At 38.4% G+C, this 22758-nt stretch overlaps 1 protein-coding gene and 1 non-coding gene across 10 annotated transcripts in view; one reads left to right on the plus strand and one right to left on the minus strand.

Annotated features, from left to right (window-relative positions):
• Nucleotides 1-22758, minus strand: part of TCF12 (transcription factor 12) — a 378278-nt gene that overhangs the window by 347970 nt on the left and 7550 nt on the right. The gene's annotated exons all lie outside the window — the stretch shown is intronic.
• Nucleotides 12005-12111, plus strand: LOC136377770 (U6 spliceosomal RNA). The gene has a single exon (XR_010746402.1). It is a non-coding gene; the product is annotated as a U6 spliceosomal RNA (small nuclear RNA).

Genomic DNA, 22758 nt, shown 5'->3' on the forward strand with positions numbered 1-22758 from the left:
GCATCAGACTGGGATGCAGAGGACCCAGGTTTGAGACCCCAAGGTCGCCAGTTTGAGCGCAGGCTCATCTGGTTTGAGCAAAAAAGCTCACCAGCTTGGACCCAAGGTCACTGGCTTGAGCATGTGGTTACCCGGTCTGCTGTAGCCCCACAGTCAAGGCACATATGAGAAAGCAATCAATGAACAACTAAGGTGTTGCAACGCGCAACGAAAAACTAATGATTGATGCTTCTCATCTCTCTCCGTTTCTGTCTGTCTGTCCCTATCTATCCCTCTCTCTGACTCTGTCTCTCTCTGTCTCTGTAAAAAAAATAAAATTAAAATTAAAATAATAAAAAAATAAATTAACCACACATGTGCAGAAGCAGGAAAATGTGACCCATAACCAGAAGAAAAATCTGTCCACAGAAACAGGCCCAGAATAAAAAGGTGATGATGTTAGCAAACAAAGACTTAAAAACAGCTATTACAGGCCCTGGCCGGTTGGCTCAGCGGTAGAGCGTCGGCCTGGCGTGCAGGAGTCCCGGGTTCGATTCCCGGCCAGGGCACACAGGAGAAGTGCCCATCTGCTTCTCCACCCCTCCTCCTCTCCTTCCTCTCTGTCTCTCTCTGTCTCTCTCTCCCCCTCCCGCAGCCAAGGCTCCATTGGAGCAAAGATGGCCCGGGCGCTGGGGATGGCTCTGTGGCCTCTGCCTCAGGTGCTAGAATGGCTCTGGATGCAACAGAGCGACACCCCAGAGGGGCATAACATCGCCCCCTGGTGGGCATGCCGGGTGGATCCCAGTCGGGCGCATGCGGGAGTCTGTCTGACTGCCTCCCCGTTTCCAGCTTCAGAAAAATGAAAAAACAAAAAACAAAAAACAGCTATTACAAATTGCTCAGTGATTTAAAAACAAAATAAAACAGGATCATTGTGAGGAAAGAGATGCAAGACCCAAAAAGAGACCTTTAGAAATAAAACACAGTATCTGAAATAAACACTTACTGAACAGGATGATTATTAATACATTAGATACTATAAAAAAAGATCAGTAGCTTGAAAACACAATAATACAAACTATTAAAACTGAATTGTAACAAGAAATATGACTGGGATAATATCAAGAGAGCTAACATGTGTAACTGGAATCCTAGAAGAACAATCACGTGACAATGGTCAAAATACTTTCAAATTTGATAAAGCACTATAAACATACATATGAAACACACATACACACATGGAAATTTTATAAGTAGCAAGAGGCAAAAAAAAAAAAACCCAAACCAAACAAATTAATATCACATAGAAAGGAACAAAGAATTACTGAAGACTTGTGTTGAAAAACAATGAAAACCAAAAGAAAAAAAGAGATCTTAAACTTGTCAAAAGCAGAAAGTCAATCTAGAATTACATTTCCAGCAAAAATATCTTTGAAAAATAAAGACAAAAATAAAAAGAATTCATTGTCCACACACCTACACTATAAAAAAGGTAAAGGAAATTCTTTAAACAGAATTGAGATGAGAGAAACTTGGATATACATAAAGAAATGAAGAATGATGAGGATGGAAAATACAAGGATTAATATAAACTCTGTTAAGACTGATAAAGAAAAAAAGAGAAAAAAGACCCAATGATCAACATTAAGAGGGAAAGACAAAACATGATTATATAGCCTATACAAAATTAAATAATAAAATATTATGAATAATTTTAGGTCAATAAATTTAATAACAAATGAAATTTTTAAATTCCTTTAAAAAATTACAAAATCTAATTCTCAGGAAGACAGAAAATCTGAATAGCCTTAAATAAACTAAAAATTTGAATTCACAATTTAAAACCTTATAAAGACCATGGCCAGGTGGCTCAATGAATCAAGTGTCATCCCAGTGTGCCACAGTCGCAAGTTCCACCCCCAGTCAGGGCACATAATGTGAGAAGCAACCAATGAGTGCACAACTAAATGGAACAACTAAGTGGAACAATGAGCTGTTGTTTCTCTCTCCCTTCCTCTCTCTACCTCTCCCTCTCTCTCAAATCAATTGGAAAATTAAACAAAACAACAAAAATAACAACTTATAAAAATAACATAGGCCTAGAAGGTCTCACTGTTGACCTATATTATATACTTAAGGAAGACATATCACTTCCACACAAACATTCTCAGAAAATAGGAGAGGAACAAGGGAACAGTTCCCAAAACATTTGATGAGGCCAGCATGATCCCAATGCCAAACCAAAACAAAGATAATACCAAAAAAAGAAAAAAAAGAAAACTACTGATTAATATCCATCATAAAAATAGATACAAAAATCCTTAACAGACTGACCTGTGGTAGTGCAGTGGATAAAGTGTCAACCTGGAATGCCGAGGTCGCTGATTCAAAACCCCCAGCTTGCCCAGTCAAGGCACATATGAGAAGCAGCTACTACATACAAGTTGATGCTTCTCACTCCTCCTCCCCACCTTTCTCTCTCTCTCTTTCAAATCAATAAATAAAATATTTTTTTAAATCTTTAACAAAATATTAACAAATTAAATTCATTAATATAAAAAAATAGCAGGACCAAGTAGAATTTATTACAAAAACACAATTGGTTTACACATTAAAAAAACACCGTGTTGGCCCTGGCCGGTTGGCTCAGCGGTAGAGTGTCGGCCTGGCGTGCAAGAGTCCCGGGTTCGATTCCTGGCCAGGGCACACAGGAGAAGAGCCCATCTGCTTCTCCACCCCTCCCCCTCTCCTTCCTCTCTGTCTCTCTCTTCCCCTCCCGCAGCCAAGGCTCCATTAGAGCAAAGATGGCCCGGGCTTGGGAATGGCTCTGTGGCCTCTGCCTCAGGCGCTAGAATGGCTCTGGATGCAACAGAGCAATGCCCCAGAGGGGCAGAACATCGCCCCCTGGTGGGCATGCCGGGTGGATCCCGGTCGGGCGCATGTGGGAGTCTGTCTGACTGCTTCCCCGTTTCCAGCTTCGGAAAAATGAAAAGAAAAAAAAACCAAAAAAAACCCAAAAAACAAAACACCGTGTTGTTCACTATTACAGAAAAAGGGGGGAAAATCTGATGATCTCAGTGGATTCAGAAAAGGCATTTGACAAAATTTCAGTACATTCATGACAAAAAACACTCAGCAAACTGGGTTTAGAAAGGTATTTCAGCAACCTGGTAAAGAGCATCTACCAAAACCTACACTTTAAATCATACTTAATGGTGAAAAATTGAATGTTTCTCCTTTAAAATGAAGAACAAGGAAAAGATGCCAATTCTCACCATTTCTATTTAACATTATATATTTACTATGATAGCCAGTATCCTAAGTCAGTAAAATAAAAAATATATATATAGTAAGAATGAAAAAAATTAAGTATATAGAGCAACTATACTGCTCACAAAAATTAGGGGATATTTCAAAATGAATATGAAGCCATAAAATATCCCCTAATTTTTGTGAGCAGTATATATTTCAAACAAAATCCCAGTAGGCTTTGTTTACAGAATTTGACAAACTGATTAAAATGTATATGGAAATGCAAAGAATCTTTAACAGTCAGTCACACACACAAATTTACACCAGATTAAATCAGTCACTATTCTTAGAACATAAAGCCCATTTTCTACTTAATACATCTTTATGCCATATCCTCCTTCTAGAAAGCCTTTTCCCCAATTTCAATTTCTGTGCTCTAGACAATTGAAATTCCATCTCCTCCAGTCTCCCTTACTACAACAAATAGAAGAATTAACACTTTCCTGAGTAGCTTTATTTACCACTTTTTACACAGACTTTATCATATTCATCTCTGTATTTCCTATATTATCTTAGTTAATGTAATTTAGTAAACAGTGTTAGCTGATTTTAATAGGACTTGCTAATTTCACTGTACTCATGACAGGAAAGCTCATAAAATAGACCACATTGTAAAAAAAAAAATACTTTGTGCACTAAAAATTAACAATGCCAGAAATATTGCCCATCTTTCTTCCCTGGCTCATAGTAAGCAAAATTTCTAAAGGAAGTAGGAGAATTTTTCACTTCTTATATCCAGGATTACCAAAATGCAGAAAAATATATAAAAAATAAAAGCCATCAAGTGCTTTATTTTTGAATTCTCGTGTCTTAGAAGCATGGTAATCCAGGCTCAACATTTAAAGCAATGACAAGGCAAGACATCTAATCCACAATTATTTCTTTAGATAAGTATTGTCTTGCTCTCTACTGAAAATGAAATGGGAAACCCATCTCTAGAGCCTTTTGAGTCTTGATCATTTAATTTTCTGTTTATGCATTTTAGAGATGTATTTACAAAATGTTTCTACAGTGTTTGCCTCTGCAAGAAACAAGATACCTCAGTTAAAGCACCGACCATTACAGTGTGGCCCTATGAAGAAAATAAATCCTTATAGCAACAAGTAACACAGCTCAAAAAGATGAACTGTTTTGTTTTAACACATTAAATGAACTTTCAAGTTTCAGATGTTCCTTTCCACAAAGTAATGGTTCATTATTTTCAGAGAGAATACAAGTAGAGAACTGAAACCTCATATTCATAAATTTGAAACAAAGACACACTTCAGTGGTTCTAAAATGGAGTCTGGTTGGCTCCTTAAGAATTAAGTATCAGCTTGTTAAAAATTCAGATTCCTAGATTGTACCCCAGATCTATGCAATCAGAATATCTTGGGTGGGGTATCCAGGAATAGATTTGTTTTTTTTTTTAATTTGTTTATTGATTTGAGAGAAAGAGGAAGGAAGGAGAGGGAGAAAGGGAGACAGGGAGATGGAGAAAGAAAGGGAGGGATGGAGAGGAGAAGAGGGGGAGAGAGACACATCAACTTCTTGTTCCACTTATTTATGCAGCCACTCATTGGTTGACTCCTGAACCTGCCCTGACCGGGGATTGAACCACCAACCTTGGGGTACCAGGATGCTCTAACCAACTGATCTACCCAGCCAAGGCCCAGGAATAAGTATTTGTTAAAAGCTCTCCAAATGATGCTACTACATTACTGAGTCTGGGGTCAAAGAAGATCAAATCCCTCCATCAAACACATTTTAGCAATGATTAATTCACCAAACTTTCATATTAAATAACTGTGAGGTTTAAATACAGAATATTAAACAACTGTCCATGAGACTATTTTTTTTAACAACCTGAATAACTAGCTACTGCTGTATAACTGTACGGATTAGCTTTGAAATCTGATTCTGCCACTTAACTGCTGTTACTCAAACCACCTGAATTCTGTTTCCTCATCTGTACAAATGGGGAGTAAAACTGACTCTGCTTCAAAGAGTTATCGTGAAGATTATGTTAACTCATGTAAAAATGTACCCAGTGCTCAGGGCCTATACATAAGGAACTAGTATTTTATGGAATGCTTCCTATTACAATAAAACTCATTTTTTGTGCTTGTTTCCTAAAAGGGAGAACAATTAAATTGGTGAAACTGAAATAGTAAGAATGCCAACAAACGGCCCTGGCCAGTTGGCTCAGCAGTGGAGTGTCAGCCTGGCCAGTGGAAGTCCAAGTTCAATTCCCGGTCAGAGCACACAGGAGAGGTGCCCATCTGCTTCTTCACCCTCCCCCCCCCCCCCATCTTCTCTCTCTTTCTTTCTCTCTCTCTCCTCTTCTCCCCTCCTGCAGCCATGGCTCAAATGGTTTGTGCAAAGTTGGCCCTGGGAGCTGAGCATGGCTCTGTGGCCTCACCACAGGAGCTAAAAATAGCTCAGTTGCCAAACAATGAAGCAGCAACCCCAGATGGGCAGATCATCGCCAGTAGGGGACCTGCTGAGGGGATGCTGGGGTGCATGTGGAATCTGTCTCTGCCTCCCTTCCTCTTACTTCAAAGAAAAAAAGAAAAGAATGCCAATAAATGCTCATGCTTTCGTGTTTTTTAGCTTCATTAAGGTATATGTATTGTACAATTGTCACTTTCTACAGGTCAAATCATTACACATATTCTAAAAAATCAAATATCCTACTAAAATCAATATGGGCTCAAGAATGATCCCCTACATTCCTCTCTTGTTAAGTGAAAAGGTTAATTTGAAGAACTGTTATTCCCTATCACGTAAAAAAGAGAGAGAAAGAGACATGCTCTATTCACCATGTACATATAAAGAGAAAACTCTGAGAAGAAATTTAACAGTGTAAGTCTCTGCCAAGGGAGTGGAAAGGGGGAACAGGAAGAAATAACCAGAAGATTTTGGTTTTTAGTTTGCTACCATATAGCATTCTGTGCTGTTTAGATTTTTTTTAACTATGGCTTGTATTTTCAAAGAAAACATTTTCAATCACTTACATATTTCTAAATTTATTTAAAATTTAACACTTCCCACCTATGTCACCTAGGCTAGTGAAAACCACATTACAAATAGATGTAAGACACTTCCTCTGGAATAATACTGCTACACCTGAACAGACAATTTCATTAGAATGCCAAAAAAGTCTTTAAAATATGAAGGAATTGGAGGGGAGTATAAAATTAACAACTTTATTTTACAAATCTAAAGACGCACTTTGGATTTTGCCTGAGCACTTTTACAACGTTTATTTACACCTAACCATTTGAGCCAAACCAAAATATTCCTGTTATTGGTCCAATAACACAGCAACCTGTTTGTTCATCTTACATCAGAGCATTAAACAAATGCTTTCCTAGAGCTTCCCAAACTATTTTTACATTGAAGAATGCTTATGATACATTCTTCTAAACCAAGACAATAGTTGAGAACCTCAAATTAATACAGGATATTGGATACCAAGAAAAGATTTTCCTATGACAACACAAACTGTAGATTATTTTCATTACAAAAAATTCTAAAAATCAGGTTCTCTTTAAACATCAATGAGATAGTCAATGAAAACAGTTAGATTATTATTAAATGTCAACAAAAGCTCCTTTTTTTCTGAACTTTCTTGCTATTCAGTTAACATCTTCACTAAAAATTGTCATTTATATTTTTGAAATGTGTTTACAAACACAGCTTTGTTTCACAGAATTCAAAAATACAAAGCCTCTATTCAAATAATAAAAATACCAATTATCTCATTTTAGACTCACTGAATATATCCAAATCTGCTCCTTTCACAGGGAGCAAATGGGCACTTTCAGAGAACTAAAAATCAACCTAAGTCTATAAAAGTGGCATCTCAGAAATCGGCAGATTTTACAAGCCATGAAAGTTAATGTATGAAATAAAAATCCACTCTAGAGACTATATAAGAAAATATATTCTACACATTTCATAGGTAAGCTATATAAGTACCGAGACATATATGAGTAGTCTAGTAGCTAATAGCTTAAGTTGCCTTAAGTTCATGAGAAGCTTTACTAAACTGATTTATCATCCAGATCACATCTCCACCTTGATATAGTCCTAAATCTGTCTGACAAAATTTCTTAACCTTCCATTGTGTTCCTAAGACAAGATTTTTCCAAGTTCCACATACAAGGGTAATATTTTAGCTCCAAATTACATCACAGTGGACAACTCAATTCCTAGCTGAGTGAATGAAAGAATGAATGAATGAATGACACAGCTGCCAAAGACATAATGTCTAGATTGGCAACCTAACTTCAAAGTACAAAGACAACGTATTTTTCTATGGTCAACAAAAACAACTTTGGCCTCAAAACTGAAGATGATGTAGAAACTTTAAGTAAAAGGTGGTAGGCAGTTCACTGTTCTGTCACAGATTAAGCAGGTAAATGGACTTGGTTCCATTAAAATAAGATAATCTTTTCCTGCTCTTAATGGATGTTTCCCCACATCTACTCTAATGCTAGATTACATAATCTCTCTTCCATGGCCAATCCAACTGGCAAAAATCAGGGTGTTTTAGGAAAAGTATCACTTGCAAAGCTTTCGCCATCAACTGATTTCCATCCATACTGTAGTAAAATGGTTCCTACGGCCCTTATGCAACAGAACTCCTTTACCAATGGATCTCAGAATCAGACAAGCCATTCTCCCCACAATCTAACATTACTAAAGCACAAAAGTAACACACGCCCTGTGAAAAGAAAACTATGAAAGTATCACTTCTCTTTGTTTTTCAGAATCAGGGCTGGCTGTGGTTCAGTAGCAGCAGCTGTATTCATGTACAACATCAATGGCTTTAACCATTTGGAAACTTCTTATTCATCCTTGATCTTTGAATGTAGGGTCCTGGATGGGCTAAGATCTTTTCAGAAGAAATAAGAAAATAAGTAGAATTTATTTATCCTAATAAACACCTCAGGTCTCTCATTATATTCTAATAAATGAACACCATGCAGCTGATGCTAGAAAAGATAAATACCATTTAGGAAATTTAATCTAGGCAATTTAACTTAAGGAATTTAATCTTTCTTTCCACCAACCTATCATATATTCCCAAACCTAAAAATAGTCAAACGTCAGGTGTTTGTTGACCTCAAAGTAGAGTACTTAGCAGAAAAACAAATGTAAAACACTATCTTTGCTTTTAGGGAGCTATAATCTGGCTAATACACATGTAATTTTTTTAAAAGATGAAAGCATTGTAAAGAATTTTAAGGCTAAAAAAGAACTTGGAAAGTCACAGAGTAGAACTCCAACAAACAGAAATCCCTTGTTCAATATTCATCAGAAGTAGGCTTCAGTCTTCTTTTAAACTTATGAGACTATCTAGCTACAATAACTGGCTGCACTCAAAATCTACTAGCCATAAGTGCCATACTGACCTTAGCTTTGCCTTCAGGAGCTGTTGGACAGATAAAATATATTATGCTCACTTTGTTAAAGATGGTGCTGCCCACATGGAAGCTCATTGCCCAGGTGATATTAATGTGTGTTGGGGGCGGGCTGTGGGCAGGCAGGATCCTTGTAGCCAGGGGCTTGGTTTTGGGACTAAGCCTTTCCCACCCTTTTTGATGTGGGGTGGTGCAATCTCATCATGCCTCAGATAAGTAACTTTGTATTAGAGCAGGGGTCCCCAAACTTTTTACACAGGGGGCCAGTTCACTGTCCCTCAGACTGTTGGAGGGCCAGACTATAAAAAAAACTATGAACAAATTCCTATGCACACTGCACATATCTTATTTTAAAGTAAAAAAACAAAACGGGAACAAATACAATATTTAAAATAAAGAACAAGTAAATTTAAATCAACAAACTGACCAATATTTCAATGGGAACTATGCTCCTCTCACTGACCACCAATGAAAGAGGTACCCTTCCAGAAGTGCGGCGGGGGCCAGATAAATGGCCTAAGGGGGCCGCATGTGGCCCGCGGGCAGTAGTTTGGGGACCCCTGTATTAGAGACTTCCCTATTTTGTATATTGGATTAAAGGTTTTGATTTCTGCACTATAAAGTGGGGCAGACCGGGTGCTTGCTCTCTTGGTTCCTGAGATTATCATTAGAGGAGAGAGCAGAGAAAGGCCACGTGGAGAGGAGAGAGGCAGCCAAGATGGCGGAGTGCTAAAGGAGAAGTTAATTACTGCAGAGTTTGTGCAGAGAGAAGGAGATGGGGAACAGAGGTGAATAAGGCTGGTGAGGTAGAAACCTTTGATTCTAGGAAACTTGGATAAGTCAGTAGCTTTGTGAGCACTGAATGAGTGGGTTTTGGAGCCCAGTGTGTGTTTTTACTTGCCCACCTGGCGCAAGCTAGGATTAAAGATAATGGCCCACCAGTTCGTGGCTCCATTGTTTCTTTACCGTCTGTCCGAATCTAATGCGACCCTGCACGGGCCAGGCGGCTATGATGGTGGCCGTGGCTACTGGCTTTACAGGAGCAAAACAGAACTCATACTTCCCTTTACCCAAGAGTCCTTAAAGTATCTGCAAGACACATTTTTACAAAATTATGACTTGTAATGGCTAGAAAAGACTTCATAAATGACAGGGGGTTCAAATGGCACAAGAATGACAGAAGGCATTCCAGTTTGGGAGAAAAGAACTAGAGGTAGAAGGTCAGGTAAAAAATACCAATGTGGCCCTGGCTGGTTGGCTCAGTGGTAGAGCGTCGGCCTGGCGTGCGGGAGTCCCGGGTTTGATTCCCAGCCAGGGCACACAGGAGAAGCGCCCATCTGCTTCTCCACCCCTCCCCCTCTCCTTCCTCTCTCTCTCTTCCCCTCCCGCAGCCAAGGCTCCATTGGAGCAAAAGATGGCCCAGGCGCTGGGGATGGCTCCTTGGCCTCTGCCCCAGGCGCTAGAGTGGCTCTGGTCGCGACAGAGCGACGCCCCAGATGGGCAGAGCATCGCCCCCTGGTGGGCATGCCGGGGTGGATCCCAGTCGGGCGCATGCGGGAGTCTGTCTGACTGCCTCCCATTTCCAGCTTCAGAAAAATTAAAAACAAACAAACAAAAAAAACCAATGTGCCCAAATCATACAGTTCACACCGGTAAGCAGTGAGTGTAACATGAGAAACCTAAATTCCTATCAGATAAAGAACTTAATAACCAAGGTGAGACTATTGATTGTTTTGATTGCCAACAGGGTACAAATGTAGACTCTTGAGACAAATCACAAGGGGGAAGATGGTTAAAAAATATGAAAAAAGCCTGACCAGGCGGTGGCGCAGTGAATAGAGCGTCGGACAGAGATGCGGAAGGACCCAGGTTCGAGACCCCAGGTTGCCAGCTTGAGCGCGGGCTCATCTGGCTTGAGCAAAAAGTTCACCAGCTTGAACCCAAGGTCACTGGCTCAAGCAAGGGGTTACTCGGTCTGCTGAAGGCCCGCAGTCAAGGCACATATGAGAGAGCAATCAATGAATAGCTAAGGTGTCGCAACAAAAAACTGATGATTGATGCTTCTCATCTCTCTTCATTCCTGTCTGTCTGTCCCTATCTATCCCTCTCTCTTACTCTCTCTCTCTGTCTCTGTAAAAAAAAAAAAAAAAAAAAAAGGAAAGAAAAGAAAAGAAAAAGAAAAAAAATATATGAAAAAAATTATGTACTGTAAGGCCAGTAGCCACGGCCACCATCACAGCTGCCTGGCCCGTTCAGGTTCCCATTTGATTCGGACAGACAGTAATGAAACAATGGAACCAAGAACTGGTGGGCCATTAGCTTTATCCTAGCTCGCACCGGCGGGCGAGAAATACACACAGTGAGAAAACACTTTCCTTTCCATTCAGGGTTGCCAAAGCCACTGACTCATCTGAGTTTCCTAGAAGCAAAGGTTCCTACTTCACCAGCCTTATTCACCTCTGTTCCCTATCTCCTTCTCTCTGCACAAACTCTGCACAAACGGGCTTCTCCTTCATCACTCTGCCATCTTGGCTGCCTCTCCTCTCCTCCACGTGGCCTTTCTCTGCTCTCCCCTTATAGTGTAGAAATCAAAACCTTTAATCCAATATACAAACAAGGAAGTCTCTGATACAAAATCACTTATCTGAGGCATGATGGGATTCCTCAAGAGAGTGCACCACCCCCTATCATGCAACAGTCAAGGGTGTGGGGAAAAGCTTAGTCTTAAAATTAAGCCTTAGGCTATAACGACCCTGCCTGCTTACAGCCTGTCCCCCACACCCAATGCAAACTATAAGTGAGCAAACATATATATATTTACAAACTTATTTGACCAACATGTACTAAATGTTTGTATCCCCCAAAATTTCTCTACTGAAGCCAGTATTTTGAAGTGAAGCCCTTGAGAGGTCATAAGAGTTAAATTAGTCCATCATCAGAATGGGGCCCCAGCCCTCGCTGGTGACTCAGTGGGCAGATCATCAGCCCAGTGTGTGGACTCCCTGGGTTCAATTCCCAGTCAGGGGACACAGGAGAAGCAACAATCTGTTCTCTTCCTCTCCCTCTCCCCCTTCTCTCCCTCTTTCCCTCCCACAGCCAGTGGCTTAGTTTGTTCAAGCATGCCCAGACACTGAGTATAGCTAGCTCCCTTGGAGTGCATCAGCCTCAGGTGCTAAATATAGCTCAGGACTAGAGCTCAGCCCCTGGCTGGGGCACAAGTGGGAGTCTGCCTATCTCCCCTCTTCTCACATACACTAAAAAGAAAAAAAGTAAAGAAAAGAAAAGAAAAAAAAAAAGAATGGGTGCTCGCTTCGGCAGCACATACACTAAAATTGGAACGATACAGAGAAGATTAGCATGGCCCCTGTGCAAGGAGGACACGCAAATTCGTGAGGCGTTCCATATTTTAAAAAAAAAAAAGAGAGAGAATGGGACCCCTGTAAAGGGATTAGTGTGGCCTTATAAGAAGAGTTCTCTTTTCCCCAACTTGCTCAAGTTTACAGACTGAGCCAAGACTATTTGAAAATGCAGCAAGAAGGCAGCTGCTGTCCACAAGCCAGAGTCAGCATCAGAACCCAAGCATGCTGGTACCCTATTTCTGACTTCCAGCCTTCAGAACTGTTAGGACACAAATTGCTCTTGTTTAAGCAATCCAGTCTGCGGTATTATTGTATGACAGCCTGAGCAGACTAAGACAGATTGGAAAAGAGAGCAACTGGGAGTAAAGAGTCCAAGTAAGGAGACTATTACAACATCCAGTAGTGAAGTAACAGATTACAGAGATGGCAGCAGAAATCATCAATCACCTATGAAAGAAAAGTAAGCTACTTCACCTAGCCCCAGGTTTCTTGGAAATTATATTCATGAATTCTTGCTATCCATCCCCAAGGTCCTTAGTTCTGCTGTTTTACCTACCATCTACTCTCACACTGTTGTAATTTAACATAAACCTTTCAAGAAAGCATTAGGGGCCCTGGCCAGTTGGCTCAGTGGTAGAGTGTATGCTCGGAGTGTGGATGTCCTGGGTTCAATTCCTGGTCAGGGCACAAAGAAAAATGACCATCTGCTTCTCTACCCCATCCCTCTGCCCCTTTTCCCTCCTGCAGCCATGGCTTGATGGTTCCAGCTGAAGATGGCTTTTGTCTCAGGCACTAAAAATAGCAACTTCCCAGACAGGCAAAGCACCGCCCTTAAGGGGCTTGCTAGGTAGATCTCAGCCAGGGTGCATGCAGAAGTATGTCTCTCTGCCTCCCTTCCTCTCAATAATAATAGGAAGAAAAATTAAAAAAAAAAAAAAAGCATTAGGAATAATTACAGTAAAAAACCCAGAGACAGAAGGCCCCGTAGTGACTGTCAAATCATCCTATAACCCTTCTCACCCAAACCCAGTCATTGTCTTATCCTAAACAATCAGAAAACAACAACTATAAACCCCAAAAGTCCACAGTCCTCCATCGAAGCCACAGCAATAGCCCTACTAGCTCTAGGTTTCAGGAAATTTGGACTTGATTTCCTTCTTTAAAATAAAGGTAAACATTTATTTTTTTATTTTTATTTTTTTTTTAATTTTTTTTTAAATTTATTCATTTTAGAGAGGAGAGGGAGAGACAGAGAGAGAGAGAGGAGAGACAGAGAGAGAGAAGAGGGGAGGAGCTGGAAGCATCAACTCCCAATGTGCCTTGACCAGGCAAGCCCAGGGTTTTGAACCGGCGACCTCAGCATTTCCAGGTCGACGCTTTATCCACTGCGCCACCACAGGTCAGGCTAAAGGTAAACATTTAAACAATACAATCCCATGAACATACAGAAAGTCAGGGAAAACCCCAATATTTTCCAGTAAAAAGTGAGCCAGGTGTCTTATATACCCAAACAAAAACATTAAATGAAAAAGGGCAATTTGGGACCTGGGGGATCCCTCAACTTCTCTGATCACAGTGGCATCAGCAGACAGTCCCAAGACCTGCTACCTTGTCAGTTATGGGTGAGACTAAATCAGCCCTCCCTACCTGTACAGCAGATGGACATTCCACTTGTATTTCCCAACTTCATCCTTGCACCTTCTCATCTTTACTCAGGAGAGAGTATGCAAAGGCCTCCACATCCTGTACTTTTAAATCTTTAAAAGGTTGACTCTTACTGACACTAAAATCTTGTTCAGATTACTGCTCATCAAAGCAAAAGCAGTCGACTCCTAAGAACTATTTGGCTGTTGCACCTACTTAAGCCTGAGGTTAAACCCTGTCTGTACAACAGATCCTCAACAAGCTTTTAAAACAAATAAGCTGAGAAAAAAGGGCTCAAGAGTACTAATTTGGGGGCTCTATGATTTGGGATGTAATTAACAGAGTTCTAACAAAGAATACGTGTAAGGATTTCTTTACTTTTTTGCTTTAACTTTCTCCACCTAACCAAAAGAGGAAAAACTCACCTAAATAATTCTAAGATTTTGAGGGTTACCTACTATAAAGCAGTGTTTTTCAATGCCGATCCAACAGAAATTTCATGCTCGTTAGTGAAAGAGTTAACCACTCTGGTGTTGTATAAAGACTATGGAGTCCTTTAGGCCATCATCCCTCTCAATCACCTATTTTAATCTTCAATAATTATATGTAACTGAAATACATGAGTTTTTCATGAAGAGTCACTTTTTACATATATACGTACTTGTAAATTTGGAATCCCTTCAAGAGTTGCTATGCCACCTAACATAAGACATTAGCGCTGAACCACAAATATACACATTACAGAAAGAATTTCCTTAAAAATTACTTATCTTGACCACTATCACAGCCCCTTAAGGCAGTATTTTTATTCTCCTCATTTTAGACATGAGATAAACAAGACTCAGAGAAGTTAACATATTGTCCTAGAACCATAAATCTAGTAAAAGATAAAGCCAACACTGAACCAAAACTCTGTCACTCCAAACCCCTCCTCTTTCCACTATACCAGAATGTGTTTCTATCTATTCTCTACCACCTTAAACAAACCATTCTACATAGACCAATAAAATAAAAGTGTGTTAGTAAGAGCTCTCTGTAATAACTATGATACTCTTCAATATAATGAAAGCCCAGCCTACTTTTAAATAAACGAAAATACAAAATGAGCTAATCAACACCCTCTCAGTATTATAAAAGTTAGCATCAGTCTTTTCATTTTAATGCATTAAAAGCTGCCAAAATTAAATTTTAACAACTTCCATTAAAATCTCTTCTGTATATTTAATAACATTTTTAAACTACCTTTGGAATAACTATTTCCTATCTGCTCTTACTTGCCTTTATATCTAAATAAACACTAAATCTTTAAAAAGCGGAAGTGAAAATAAAGAATTTTCCACACTGAAGCAACCATTCTTTTCTATAGCCTCAACTAAATAATAAATGTGACTATTCCAATAATTACACATCTATCAAATTTCATCTTCTTCCCAAGGCATAAAGTCTGATGACAGCTGAACAGTAAGAGAAGACCACACATAAAAAAAATTACACTCTCCTAAAGACATTTCAGGTTGTAGCTGTATAGCTTGAATAACTTACAGTACTAAAAGTAGTTTATGGAGGCTTTTAATAATTGTTTTCTTTTTAATAAAAATAAGTAAATCTTGAAGCTCTTTTTTTTGGAGAATATCCATATTATACCAGTTAAGCCTTCTGTTATAACAACAAATTTTAAAGATTTCTAGAGATATTAAATTCCTCCTCAAGACAAACCATGCGCTGGTGTAGATTGGTATCAGTGCAGGTGCAACTACCACTGATCAGTTTGCTGCTTCTGAGGGGGCAATGAGAAACCACAGGGAAATGTGTATCACTGTTGATTTCTCTATTTCCTCTGTAAAATGAACAGTTACCAACTTTCTACAAGAATTATGAATAATGTATGAGTAAATATTTATGCAGTTCTTTTATCATTATTGCTTTTTTAAAAAACAATAAGACTCCTCCCCTTTCCCCAATCATTCACTAGGCAAAGTCCTACTGCTGTACAATTAGTTCAGCAAGCACTACTCTTTAAAATTGACAAGGGATTCTGTAACCATGAAAAGGTAAGAGAGACCCTGTCTGTACTGCCTGTTTTACGTTCCTACAGCACAGCATCTCAAACTCCTACACACTTCAAGTGGATTTAACTATTCAACACTGTATCACTGTTCATGAGACAGTAGTACTGGGAACAGTACAGGGAACAAGCTTGCAAGGCAACCAGAAAAGTCCGAATGGCTAACTGGCACTGTGTCTCAAAGCACCCACACAACATACTATTTCACCTCACTTCATTGTTACTTTCCTAGTTTATATTAAACAGTAGTAGGACTAAGAAGCCAATGAAAGACCGAGAGAATTTTCACATACTCATTATAATCACAATTTTTCTTTTTAAGAAACTTTTTAAAAATTTTTTATTGATTGAGTTTAGAAGGGGGGAGAGAAACATCAATTTGTTGTTCCACTTATTTACGCATTCACTGGTTGACTCTTGTATGTACCCTGACTGGGATCAAACTCACAACCTTGGTGTCCTGGGATAATGCCATAACTGACTAAGCTAACTGGCCAGGGCCAGAAAACTTTTAACCAATATAAAAGGAAAGAAGAGCCCCTGACTGGATAGCTCAGTTGGTTGGAGCACTGTCCTAAAACATATCAATGTTAACCAATTCAATAAGTAAAGTGGAACAACAAATGAATGTTTCTCTCTCCACCCCCCCTTCCTCTCTCTAAAAAAGAAAAGAAAGAATAAAGTTACCAAAGACTGGTTTTGTTTTTTTGTTTGTTTTTTGTTTTTACAGAGACAGAGGCAGAGAGTCAGAGAGAGGGATAGACAGGGACAGACAGACAGGAACGGAGAGAAATGAGAAGCATCAATCATTAGTTTTTCATTGCGCATTGCAACACCTTAGTTGTTCATCGATTGCTTTCTCATATGTGCCTTGACTGCTGGCCTTCAGCAGACTGAGAAACCCCTTGCTCGAGCCAGCAACCTTGGGCTCAAGCTGGTGAGCTTTTGCTCAAACCAGATGAGCCCTCGCTCAAACTGGAGACCTTGGAGTCTCGAACCTGGGTCTACCACACCCCAGTCCGACGCTCTATCCGCTGAGCCACTGCCCGGTCAGGCACCAAAGACTGGTTTTATTGTTTGTCCCCTATAGAACCATACCTTAGCTCCTCCTTTTCTTCATGAAGATGGTACGGTAGAATTCTGTTTGCTCTCAAGCAGCAGTCAAAATTGGGTATGGTCAGGGTTGAGGCTTTCTTTTAGAGGTGATCATATGATGCTAGTGTTGTGTGTGTATGGGTTTGTATTTGTGTGTGTAAATAACTATTTTCATTGTTTTTACATGTGTATAAACATACTGCTCACAAAAATTGGGGGACATTTCAAAATTAATATGAAGCGATAAAAAAAGCATTAGATATTTTTTATTAAACAAGAACACCAGAAAAGCAAACAAGTCAAAGAAAGTTGTTCGATTATACAAATGAGATGCAAAACCAACTTCTATGTCATTGGTGAAAATGCACTGTACAAAAGACTGTAAGTACTGGAGTACCTGCATGTTCCCTGATCCCCTCATTTTTGTGAGCAGTGTATATCTACTGTTAGTCCTCTGAAAATTTCCATGCAAACTGACCACAGAAATATCAGTACACTCCTTTGCCCAAAAGATGAAAAAGCTTGTCCCTCCTCAAAATAGAGATCAATTCCCTACATCAATACATTGAAGAAACTGTTCAAATCACAAACCTCAGCCTAAAAAGTTTATATTCCAAAAAGAATTTTTTATATTAACAAGTCCACCATATTTTTTTCTGTATACAAAGTAATAAAAACCTCTAATACGGATTTTTAGTCCAAAACAGAACTCCATATTTTGAGTTGAAAACGATACCTGAGAGGCACATACCAAGCGGGAGGTCAATAATACCTTTCTTGAAACCCAGGGGGCAGGTGGGTTTTAGAATCCAGTTTTCCATACTTTAGAAAAGACATACAGAATACTATATATACCATATGTTACAAATCACCCCTAGCACATGATAACCAAACAGTAACAAGAGAAATGAGGAATGTCAATGGCGTCCCTTCAGGTAGGATCAGATTTTGCCATGAAAATAGTTTATGCTGAATTTAAAGGAAAATTTTGATTCAGATCTTTTTGGATTTCAAAATCACAAATCAGGGATTGTAGCTCTTTGGCAGATAAAAGGTGGTCTTGCCATATAATAAACTATGCTATCTCCATAACAAAAAGAACTAGCTGGTACTTCGATTAAGAGACAGGTAAGATACTCAGTATAGTCTTGAAACGAGTCTAACTTACCTAGTTGTAGAGGCATAATCAATTCAAGCTGGCTGTAAGTTTCTACCAAGAGATTTAAATATCTCATCATTTTCCCCTTTAACTTTACTCCAAATTAGAACTAACAGTGAACAACATTTTCCAAAACCATGACAGGCCAATGCCAAGCAGAGAGGTAATAGGCCTCTGAACAGATGACCAAGTCAACTGGATAGAGTAAGGCTTCCAAATAGCAAAAAACTAAGAGGACTTGCTCACTCAAGAGAACTCAAAAGATTTTCACCCATGGTCTATGAGTACCCATACAAATTCAGATTCCCTAACCCGTGGCCAAATCATGCTTCCACCATAAGCTCAAAGTGAGCCTATCGTTTTTTCTTCTCTAGTGGCACAGCAAACCTTTTATTTATCCCCAACAACATATGCCTCAAGGACTGAGAAACCTGATGACTGTAATTCTCTCCCAGGAGGGATCCCTGTGGTGTCCCACCACTACTCAAGTCTCGCTGAGAGAAGCAGCACATTTACTCACTGATTGGAGTTGCATGATCATATTAAGTTTAACCCGTGTTCTCCACATTAACCACCAATGAAGTCGCGGAACAGTAATCATGAGTTGCTCCTGCTCATTTTAAAGCCTCATAACGGCTCACTGGCAGAACCACCAGAAAAAAATAAACCAACAACTGTTGAAAATGGCTGCCTCATATTCTTTCAAATTCACAGAACCCTTCAGTTCAAATTCACCTTCCTATAACCTAAAACAGATCTGACAAAATGAAATCTTAGGCAAACTTTTTCCGTTTTTAATAACCAAAAATACAGTAAGATATGGTAGTGTACTTGTTAAAAAAAAAAAAAAAAAAAAAAAAGAGGTGGTATTTTTCTGTCCTGCACTTATCTCAAAATTGTTTTATGTTATTTTGAAGTTTTTATCCTTCAGTCACTACCCAATACAATAAAAATTAGTAACCAATCCCTAATCTGTAAATTAGTAACCAATCCCTAATCTGTTTTCATTTATGTGTGATCTTTAAATGTGATCCTTAAATCCCCAATCAGCTTACAGTAGCTTGGATGACTCACCATGATCTTTATGAAAGCACATTTTAAGCATGGCACAAGAATGACAAAAAATTCCAAAGCTCTCCCTATAAAAATATATATTTTCTTCTCAAGCCATGGATATGTTAAGAAACTATAGGACGATCTACCTGTAAATAGAAAACAGAAATTCAAATGACAGTTCCATTACTAACAAACCTCTCTGTGCTTCAGTTTGGAGAGTAATATAATTTCCTCCCTACCAAAACCATCCTCCCCTAATATAATAATGATCTCTTTCCATAGACTTTTGTGGGAAGAAATGGTCCAGGAATAAAGTCACCTAAACACGCTTCAGCACTGGGTTTCTCACTAAGAAAAATATAGTATAGGCCTGCATCCCACTCCCCTCTGGCCCTTAACAGCAAAACTACAAAGCAAAACAGGAGGAAGGAGATGCCATAGCTAAACATAATGCTTTACTCAGTGATTAATTAAAACATTACAACAGATATGATTGTGCTAGGGAGCAGAAAGTAAAACGACATGAATTTTTAGTACTGCTTCACGCTACTGAGCGAGTGTTTCTTCTCCTCTACCATTAAAAAAAAAAGTGGAGAAGCTCTGACCTAGAGACTCTTAACATTCTCTTCCACCTGTCTCCCAAGTATTTTATCCTCTCAGGTCATGTAATTTTTTCTTTATTTATTTACTGAGACTACACCTCAGTCCAGAAAAAATTTCAAATAGCTGGAGAGGTAATATGGAGAAAACATTACATCCAAGTGACAATGCCTAAAGCATGGAAAAGGGATTTCAAGAGGTGTATGCACACTTCTGCTGGTCACTCTGCACTACACAATGTCTAGTCTACAAAATAACAGTACTAAGAAAAAACTGAATGTAAAAATAGAAAGTAAGGTTCTAAGGTACCTGATGACCTTTCAAAATTACTCTTCTGGCCTGACTTCTTTTTAGATTTTTAACAATATAATAATTTTATGGCACTAAAAAGCAACTTTGATGTGTTGCCCCAGTGGCAGCATTTCCTCACCCCTACCTGCAACCAGGTCACATCTCATTATCCAAAGTCAAGTAAGATAACACCTGTAAATTGCTTAGCATAGTGCCTGGCTTATAATAATAATTCAATAAATACTGACAATACTAGTTATAATTACTAATATTAATAATAATTAATATTATCATCAGTATTACTTGAGAGGGTGCCACCCAGCTAAGAAGTAGAAAAGCAATGATTCCAATCCAGTTGTCTGGCTCCTAAGCCCAGTTCTTCCCACTACGCTATACACCGTTTCTCTTATAAAAAGTCAAGAATTCAAGTGCTCTAACTGACAGACTCCCCATTAGATTCCACCCCATTTCAATAAACACAGGTCAAAGAAAGATAGGAATTTCCTACAGTCATGCACAACCCATTTATATACAAATCTATACCAAATGCCATCATATACTCCATTCATACACTAATAAGAATTTGTGTTTTTACATAATAAAATCAACCACAGTCATTACTTTCATATACCTAACTCCACCATTAACAGCAATCCTTGGCCTGATAATTTATCTCCCTCTGAGTTCATTACCTTAAGGGTATTCATTCATTCATTTGGCTTTAATTATAACTTGTAGGCACAGAAACAAAATCTCCATCTCCTATCCAAAGGAAATCAAAGTGTGAATAAAAATATATGTATGTACAAAAAGGTGTTTATAAGAAAAGCGAATTAACAAAACTCCTGAACGGCACACAGTAAGAAACCGATTTGATAAGCTATGCAATATTCATTCCATATAATATCACACAACAATTTTAAATCAAATTGATAAGCTTTAAAAACATGAGAAAATATTCATAATATTAAGTGACATTTAAAAAGCAGGACATAAAATGAAACCATCATTAAGCTCTCAACTTTGTAAACACAGAGCTAACAGAAAAAAAGACTAAAAGAAAAAAAAACAATTTTCTCTGGATTATGAAGTACTGGGTGATTTTTTCTCTCTGTTGCTTTTTCTTTCTCCAATTTTCTTTTCAATGATAACTGTTCCTTAATTTTATAAGCAGAAAAGAACTTCTTTTAAGCCAAAATCTTTATTTAACACATCTCCTTGTACTTCTTCTGTCATAAATACGCAAATTAGCCAGTATCATCCCAGTCCTTGTGAATTTTTAATTGCTCTAAACAATTCAACATCTTTACTTCCTCCAACACTACCATTCTCCAATTATGCAGAACTGCAAGTTTGGGTCATTTCTCTTACCTACAAAAATCCAATCCTTCCAATCTGCCTTTTCTTCGGGTATTTTTCCTTCCTACTTCCTATATGAATACCAACTCCAAACCTTCACCAGCTCATACCTAGATTAGCACAACAGCCTCCTGAATGAATAAATGCTTTTCTTATTCTATTGCCTCACCAGTAACAATTCACTCTACCACAGCTCTCTATGTGCCAGGCACTGTTCTTGAAGCTCTATCTGTATTAACTCAGTCAACATTCATACAACTCTATGAAGACAGCTACTCTTAGTAGTTTAATTTTACAGAGAGGTTAAGTAATTTACCCCAGATTACCCAGCTATTAAGTGGCAATTATTGAATTTGAACCCATGCAGTCAGGCTCCAGATAATACTCACTACTCACAAAAACTAGGGGATATTTCAAAATGAATATGAAGCTATAAAATATCCCCTAATTTTTGTGAGCAGTATATATAAATATGAGCTCCTCCACAAATCGCAGGATCAATAAAATCCAGCTTCTCTTTCCCTGAATGTTATTGGTCCTTGGAGCAAGCCAAATTTTGGGGTCTCTTTTCATGTTATTTCACATCTAGGAAACCAGTTTTTCTCTTCCTTATTCATTTTCCATAAAGTCAATTCTAAATTCAATATCTATGAGTTTTCCTAGACCAGTTCCCTGACTCCTCGGCATACCCTTTTCTTACAGACTCAATTTACACCACTGTGCAGTAGTCAACATTTTTTATGCTACAAAAATTTACCTCATGATTTCACATTTACCTTCCTATCTAGACAATGAAACGACTCCCTTTTCTTTGGTTTATGTCCTTCTCCATTTCCCATCTTCCCCAAAGCTAAAAGAAAAACAGGCAACACAAAATATATATAAAATAAATATGCAGTTAAATAATTATCTGAGATATATGGCTCAAATATTTAACAGAGCAGAAAGTCATTCATCTTTTCAATTGCCATTTTAAAATATTTATCTTCTCATTTTATTTCCTAAATGCAGAAGCAGATTTATAACTTCAACATTCCCCTCCAAAAAATACTATTGAAGTGATATCCAAAAGCAGTCCTATTAATTTTTTTTAAAAAAGATCACATTGTCCACAAATAGCCTTTCTTTTTTTCCAAAGACCCTTTCTAACCCTTTTAATTTACTCTCTTATGCCAAGAGTTACCCATGTCTGACAACACTAAGTAGGCAGTGACATTACAGGCATGATTAACAATTGTTTAAGAACAGAAAGACAAGCTCTGCTTTCATAAGAGATTATTCTAAATGACCCCATTAAAACTAAAGTGTGAAAACAACTGTTTGTTTATTTTTAAGGTTCAGTGTCTTCATCTTTATCTTCCTATTACAAAAGAATTATTTAAACTCAAAGAAAAAGATATACCAAAAGATAGTAGCCTAAAAGACAGA

The sequence above is a fragment of the Saccopteryx leptura genome, chromosome 6 (genome assembly GCF_036850995.1).
Source record: "Saccopteryx leptura isolate mSacLep1 chromosome 6, mSacLep1_pri_phased_curated, whole genome shotgun sequence".
Classification (NCBI taxonomy): domain Eukaryota; kingdom Metazoa; phylum Chordata; class Mammalia; order Chiroptera; family Emballonuridae; genus Saccopteryx; species Saccopteryx leptura.